Source organism: Coffea eugenioides, chromosome 1 (genome assembly GCF_003713205.1).
Source record: "Coffea eugenioides isolate CCC68of chromosome 1, Ceug_1.0, whole genome shotgun sequence".
Lineage (NCBI taxonomy): Eukaryota > Viridiplantae > Streptophyta > Magnoliopsida > Gentianales > Rubiaceae > Coffea > Coffea eugenioides.
Genome location: NC_040035.1, coordinates 3210382 through 3218195, shown reverse-complemented (window position 1 = coordinate 3218195; position 7814 = coordinate 3210382). Strand labels below are relative to the sequence as shown.

At 35.4% G+C, this 7814-nt stretch overlaps 1 pseudogene; it reads right to left on the bottom strand.

Moving 5' to 3' along the window:
* Window positions 1–4902: 4902 nt before the first annotated feature.
* Window positions 4903–7184, bottom strand: LOC113765552 (annotated as a pseudogene).
* Between the last annotated feature and the right edge of the window lie 630 nt (window positions 7185–7814).

Sequence of the window (7814 nt, the reverse complement as noted above, 5' to 3'; positions counted from 1 at the left end):
CCTAAAACTCCGAACGCAATTTTTAGAAAATTTGGACAGAGTCTCCCCTAAAATTAGACTAAAACTCCCTGCCAACCAATCCGAAAAGGGAACCCGATTAAGTAGTAATCACATTTGCCACACTACATATTGTCAAGAGACCCTATAATTTTCAAAGTACAGGCGTAAGAAATGTATTTCGAAGTTATATATATTTGGGCTCCACATTCACACCTCATAAAAAGTTCCACATTCACAATGATGTGATATTCTAGCTATGAATCTAGAACAAATTAATGTTATTTTTCCAAATAACATAATAGTGCGTTACCCTCACAAAGAAAGATCTACAAAAATTTCGACATAATCTCCCCTATAAATAGCCTCGAACTCCCTGTCAAACAATCCAAATATCCATGAAATTCAAAAGCTCCAATCTATAAACTACATAATGTCAATAAAGTCTCAAAGCTCCAATTGCAAAACATACAATATCCAATGTACATAGTGTTTCGACCAAAAGTAATACGGTCGATAAATAGATTTTAAAAAAAAAATTCTGATGAATTTTAAAAGAATTCTACAAATGGGGCATTTTGAGCATGGGATTACATCCAAAGGGTCTTCGCCTTCAGCAAATGCGAACTCACGGAGCTCGAATTTTCGCACGATGAAATCCACAAAAAATTTTAACAACAAATAAAACAATAGCTCGCATTTATTATTATGAAATGCAAGGATCCGAGCTCGGATAATTTATTGAAGCCCTCGGATCCAACAGGGTTCGGATCCTTCTCAACGGATGATCAGACGAGACCTCGGATCTGAGTAAACAACTATAAATCCGACCCCGTATCATAAGGATCCGAGGTCGGATCTTTTTGCCTTTAGTCGTATCCGAGCTCGGATCTTGCTTTTTCTGCACTAATTGCAGAAAACTGCAAATAAACTGCAACTAATTGGAAATGGAAAAATTGCCTGAATTCGAAAAAGATAACGTATTTCCTCAAATCCACCACAAAAATTGCAAAAATAAGCACAACCCACATCACATTTACACCCAAATTTCACAACAAATCTGAACCTGCCTTGGATGATAGTATTCAACTATTCATTAAACTTAAAAAGCTATACGTGAGGCATTGCAAGTGCAAAAGCCTAACCTTTATGCTGTTTGACAGTAGCAATGGGACGGCAATGCTGTCAAATTTTGGGAAGCGGCAAACGCGAAACCAGTCTTTCGATGCTCCGGTCTGCTCCGGTCTTTGGATGCTTCGATGTGCAGAAACCAGGTCTGTTTTCTTTGTTTTGCTAATCAAAAATTCCGAATTCTTTGTTTTGCTGTTCCACAGCTATTCAACCAGCTATTCTTTGTTTTGTCTTTTTTTTTTCGAAATGGGTCTTGGCGGTTGCTAGAGGGAGCTCTGGCAAAATGCGAGCTCACATAGCTCGCATTCTCAGAATGCGAGCTCACATAGCTCGCATTCTCAGAATGCGAGCTCGTATCGACCTCGCATTGGCAAAATGCGAGCTCGGTGAGCTCGCATTCTCAGAATGCGAAGACCCCCTTTGTAGAAACAAATCCAAAAACCGCCCTCGTTGTAGAAATCTTTTTTTTTTTCATCACAAAATAAGAATTCACCCTTTCATCTCTGGTGCTTTGGAGAAACTCGTTTGGTAACTCGTTTTGGTTCTATATCTCTGTGTTTAGATCTTGTGTTGTCATAGCTCATGAAACCCAGGGTATAGAAATCATTTCTAGCCTCCTTTAGTTGATGATTAATCCTCAAATTTTCCGAAAGAAGGTTGCAGAAAATTTTTCGGATTTTGTCATGCTCTCAACCCAAGTTTTGTGACTTATAATCAACGTTGGGTTCTGAAGTTTCTTGTTGGGAACTTATGAACAAGGGTAATCAGTTTTCTCTCATCCGTGAAGGTGAAGGGATGTGAACAGCGGATTTTGTGTTTCATTATCTTGTTTGTTTTATGATTTGGGTTTGCTTTCTTGAAGATCTGGGGGTTTGAGGTTTCATCAAATGTTCATGGCACTTTGCTGCATTTTATGTCCAGTTTCCTTCTTGGATTTTCTGGGGGGTAGATAATTGCATTTGGGCGATGTTAACGACATGGGTTGGAAGTTATAGCATTGGGGTTTGGTGGATAAATCGATAGGCTTTATTTGCATTACTTCGCATGAGCATGTTTCGGCTGCATAAGAAAAATTGCAGAAGAAATGGTTGCTGAAGAAGAAAGTTTCGTAGGCTGCATGAAATAATTTCAAATAATTTCACTTTAATCCCTCTAGTTCTCCATAATGCTACTATGGCCCAAAAATTGGAAAAATTAATCAATTTTATCCTTTTAAAATGTTATTTTTCTTTGGTATGCTATAATGTGATTTTTGGACAGATTATTTGTGAATTTTTAGGATGAATTTGAAGGTTTAATAACTTTTACTAGATTTATAGTTTTTATTTTGATTTTTAGTAAAACAATTAAATATTTGGGCAATATTTTGGTTTTGGGGTTTGATGAGAGGATTTTGATTTATTTTGTGAACTTTAGCATTTAGTTTTGGTAGGCTTCATCTTAAATCCTTAACTTTATTTTATTTTAATTTTGACCCTAATATTTGTAATAATTAGGATTTGACCCCTCAAACTTCTTTAATTCTTTCAATTAGGTCCGTGTTTGTTTTAATTTGTTGAATATGAGTTGTTTACTTTTATTTGAATGCTTTGATTGATTCAATTTCGTGTTTATTTCCATTTCTTGTGATTATTTGTTAATTAAAGTGATGCTTTGACCTTTTTTTTTGTTTTGTAGGGTAATTAAGAAAAATTTCGTTTCATTAGATCACCAATTCATGGGAGGTACACTCTACTCCTTTATTTTGATTTTACTTGATTCTATGTGCTCCTATGTAACTTTATGTGTGTAACTGCATGTTTTTTTAAATATTTTTTATTTCATCTATTTATTTATTCATTTCATTTGTTTTAATTTTGTATATTTATTTTAATTTAATTTTTAGTTATTTGAGAGGCATTTAAATGCCAAATTGTAATCATTAGGTTATTATTTCATTTTATTTCATTCTTTCCCCTTTTTAGATTGTAGTTAGGGCCCACAAATGTAATAGTTAAATCTTTATTCATTTTATTTACTTTGCGTGTTTTGCATGCTTGTGTGTTTACGTGTTATTCACTTTCTTACGGTTATTGCATCTAGATATCATGCTCATATGTTATGTGCTATATGTAATTTATGTGTTTATTTGCTTTATTATGTTTTATATGATTTATTTGATTGTAATAAATGATGATGTCACCACACTAGTCTAACGCTAGTTATGACCCCTTTCCTGTCACCACACTAGTCCAATGCTAGTTGTGACCCTTTTTCCCGTTTTCTCGCTTGTGGTAATTTATTGACATGGGTTAACCCAATGCTAGATCCTTAGGGGCCATCCACACGTTAGATCATGTTTGTGTGATAATCACTATATTTTCATGCATATTTTCTACTTTTCATGGTTTTTTATCATTTTGCATGACATTTTCCTTATATGTATATCCCTTATCTCATATTCCCCCTTATATGTATATCCCTTATCTCATATTTCCCCTATATGTGTATTCTTTATCCCTATGTGTGAGACATGACATTAGACTTGCATTTCATTTTAAAAAAATTAGAATTAGGTTAGATCATTTGCTTGATTAGATAGGAAATACCCCTTAAATATGAGATATGAACGAGTATGATTTTTCTAGTCTTAGCACGCTCGTATTTCCTCTATTAAGGAAAAAATTGAAGTCACGAACATTAGCTCGCCATACCCATTATGATGCATTCCCTTAAATCCTGTATATTTGTATATTATTATTTCTTTCTTTTTTTCGAGTCTTATTTGTTGCATATTCGTGACCTCTTCTAATAATCACTTTTGGGCGTCGCAATTAATGCGATTTGCACTAATCAATCTTTGAAGAGACATATTGACCATTCCGATATACATTAGGTCTAGGTTTACATTCATATAGTGACATCCAAATGTGATAAGTTTTTAGGTTAAATTAAGAAAATTTTTGACTAAATCACGCAACTATCTTTTGCTAGGTTGAAAGGGTGCCTCGAATTTTATTCTTGCCTTCCCTTTTTTCAACCGTGACTCCCGACCCCTTTTCCCTTGATTTTCGCAGTCTTGGAGTCGTTTAAAAAGGATTTTTCTACTTTTTTTATTCAAAATTCATTTTAGGTGACTTGGTACACCTTAACTCAATACTAAGTGGCGACTCCTATTTTATTAAAAATCCTTTTTAAACTATTATTTTGGGTCAGATCCGTCGCACTTTTAAAGTCCCATTTAGACCCATTTTCGTTATTCATTTTCTAAAAATAAAAAACTCATTTTCACTCAAAAATTAATCAACAATCCATTTTCATAAACACTTTATTTTTATTTTAAAAATGGGGTGCGACATTATTAAGTTGAACGACAAAATCTGACTTCGTGAGATGATGAATTTCCTCTGTTTGCTTCTACATTGCCGCCTGCCTTGCACGCATTCAAAATGGATACAACACTCTCATACCCAGCTTCAAAATGCATACAACATTCTCATTGCACTGTTTACTTTCTTCCTTATTCATGCAACACCACACCCCAACTCTCTCCACCCAGTTTTCTATCAATTTCTACCTTCGGCAGGACGCCTACTCTCTTCCCTCAGTTTTGTTTTGTGCGACTAATTTAAATTTTCAACTTGATTTTCAAAATTGAAACTCTTCCGTTTGGTCCGTCATGATCCCGTTTGGGCTAAACATTTTTTTTGGAACGGGTTTTTTTTTTGGGCCTCTTGAAGGCTTCCTGACGCGGAATATTTCTGGCCTCACGTTTGGGTCTTGTGAGGAGACCGTTCAGGAGCGGTCGGTCTGATGACCGCTCCAGCCCCTAATCTGTCTTGCCAAATCCTTCCACTTTTTTGCATTTTTCCTAATCTCTTGTCCTATCTCCCACTCCGTCACTATGCTTATGCATTGACCAATGACATCTCTTCTAACAATTCCATTTTCATCTGGCTGAGCTTTGATTCCCATTTTCCCATTACAAACTCGGCATTTGTGCTTTGTTCTGTCCATTGTTGCATTGTAATCATTGGAACTCCCAAACTTAAGGCTTCTAATGTTGAATTCCACCCGCAATGAGTTATAAAGCACCCTATAGATTTGTGGGCTAAAACTTCAAGCTGAGGACACCATGAGATTATTAACCCTTTGTCAAATGTTTCATCTACAAAATCTTATGGCAGCTTCTTTGATTCTGATTCTCTAACCACCCACATAAAATGATAGTTGCTAGTTCTCAAGCCCCATGATAATTCATGCATCTGCTCAACATCAAGATCTGCCAAACTTCCAAATGCTACATAGACGATTGAACTAATTGACCTTTCATTTAGCCATGAAATGCAAGCATTAATCATCGGTTTAAAAAGATTGAGACCATATTGCTTTTCATCTTCAAGGCGTTTGTCTATGTACATGGAAGGAATAGTTGGTCCAATTGTCTTTACTGGTAGGATTGTTGCCATCCAACCATTCACCTAATTAAGCAATACAAAACAAATAAAATTCACAGTAGTACAAACAAATTCTTTTTAGATTTTATTTGACAAGGAGCTATCTTGGCATGTCATTAAGGACTTAGATATGCCACGAGCCAGCCCATAATTTAGACAAGTAAAACTGAGATATATTCAAGTCTGTTACCTCCTCCTCCAACCTGTAAAATGTGTTGAATAAGATCCAGTCAGCTTCTTCAATTTTTTCCAATTGGTCATGTAAAACCAGCTGAGAACTTGCTGTATATGGACCTGGATTAGACACTAAAGAAGGCAGATCTGAAGCTAGAAGTGGTGGCAAACCAGGAATGTCCACTTCATTCTCCTCTAGAGGAATTTTTAAAAGCCCTTTGTGGACATGGTAGTAGATGTTATTGATAGCACAAGATTGAGTGAAGAACACACGCGCACGTACGCCAAGATCCTTGGCTACATCTAGACACCAAGCATGGTTCGCCATATCACCCGATTCCGAGATGACTCGGATGATATGTAACTAGAACAGTGCTTGCCAGTACGAGATCGATAGCCGCATCAATGAATGACCTATCTCCGAGTTGACTCCTGCTGACTCGACCGATATTAGCCAAGTCAATTCAGCGAGACAAGAAATCAGCCGAAACTGGGCGATTCATGACGATCCAACAAGCGATATAGAAGTTATGGAACGCTTTGATTTTTAAGTATATTGAAGTTTGGGGCTTTCTCTGAAGCCTTTTTCTTTTTCTAGTTAAGATGTGAGTCTTTTTCATGAATTTTGAAGATAAAATTATCTTTTGGAATATTCTCTACTATGTTGGTTTAACCGTGACTACTATGCAACTACTTCTTGTCTTTTTCAAAATAAAATAATTTTATGAAAAGGCCAAAATCCTTTTAAGTCTTATTATAATTCAAGAAAACCATTTTCACTAAATAAATATTCTTCATTTTTCACTAAATAAATTAACATTACAATATGTTATGGTATACTTCATAAGTGTTAGCTATCGCAATGTACATATTAAAATTAAAATATTAAAATGAAATATTTTATGTAATCACAATAATTTAAAATTAATGAATTATGTACAATTTTTTAATGAAATTCTCTATTTTTTAGTAATTTTTTTTCAAAATTTTTGAAAATTTTTATGTACTATAATATGCATATCACTCGATATTTAACCGATATGTCACGATGTATGTGGAACAACCGCGACTGCGACGCAACCGCGATCCGCGATGGCGAACCATGACACCAAGGCAAGAGTTAATCATAAATGATACAATCAACAAGACAGCCCAAATCCTGAAGCTTCAAGATTAGCTCAATCAAAGTTTCTGAGCCAACCTTTTGAAATTTACGAAAGTAGATTTCCAGTACAATTCCATTTGCTCCCTCATCATATCCATCAGATATGGTTTTCACTGAGACAGAACCGAGACTTCATCGAGTGTTTTAAACAAGAAATTGGTTGTAGCGAGGGTGATCTTGGTGCCCTCATGTTGCAAATGCTTAGCAAATTGGAGCATTGGGTTTATGTGACTTTGGATGGGGAATGGCAATATCAAGCAACGAGCTCTGTAAGTTTCCATTAATTGCTATGACGAAGAGACTCTTGAGTATGGACTGCTTTGTGAGCTCGAGGGGTTGTACACTTGTACTTGTACCTTCTATGAGTGGATCAAGAAAATGTAAAGAAAACAAAAGAAAACACGACTGGTAAGTGGTATTGTCCATCGCCACGGGGCCAACGGAGTGTTGATTAAGTTTGTTCACCAAAAACAAAATTCTAGATTATTTGGAAAAATGTATAGAACAATGACAGGTGCCGAACCTGTGCAATAATAATAAATCAAACCTAACTACCACTTGAAGCAATTAATAATCAATTCGAGTATTGGAGCAGGGACTCTAGGTGTGCAATGGGTTACTTGATTCACCATGTTTCCGAAGAGTTTGCTTAATCCGATATACCTGAATTAATTATTTAACTGAATTCACTAACTAGTAAACAGTGGCAAGTAGGGTCGTCTCCTCAGGGACTAGCGAGAAATTTATTTCTTTTCAAGTCACAACAAATAGGGGATTTTAGAATTAAATGCCAACTAAACAATTTAATTGCAGAAAACTAATTAATTAAAAGAAATAATTAGGAGAGCTCTAGCCAATGGTACACTTCAGAATTGATTCATGCACTGATCATTGATGTAAAAATAATTTCA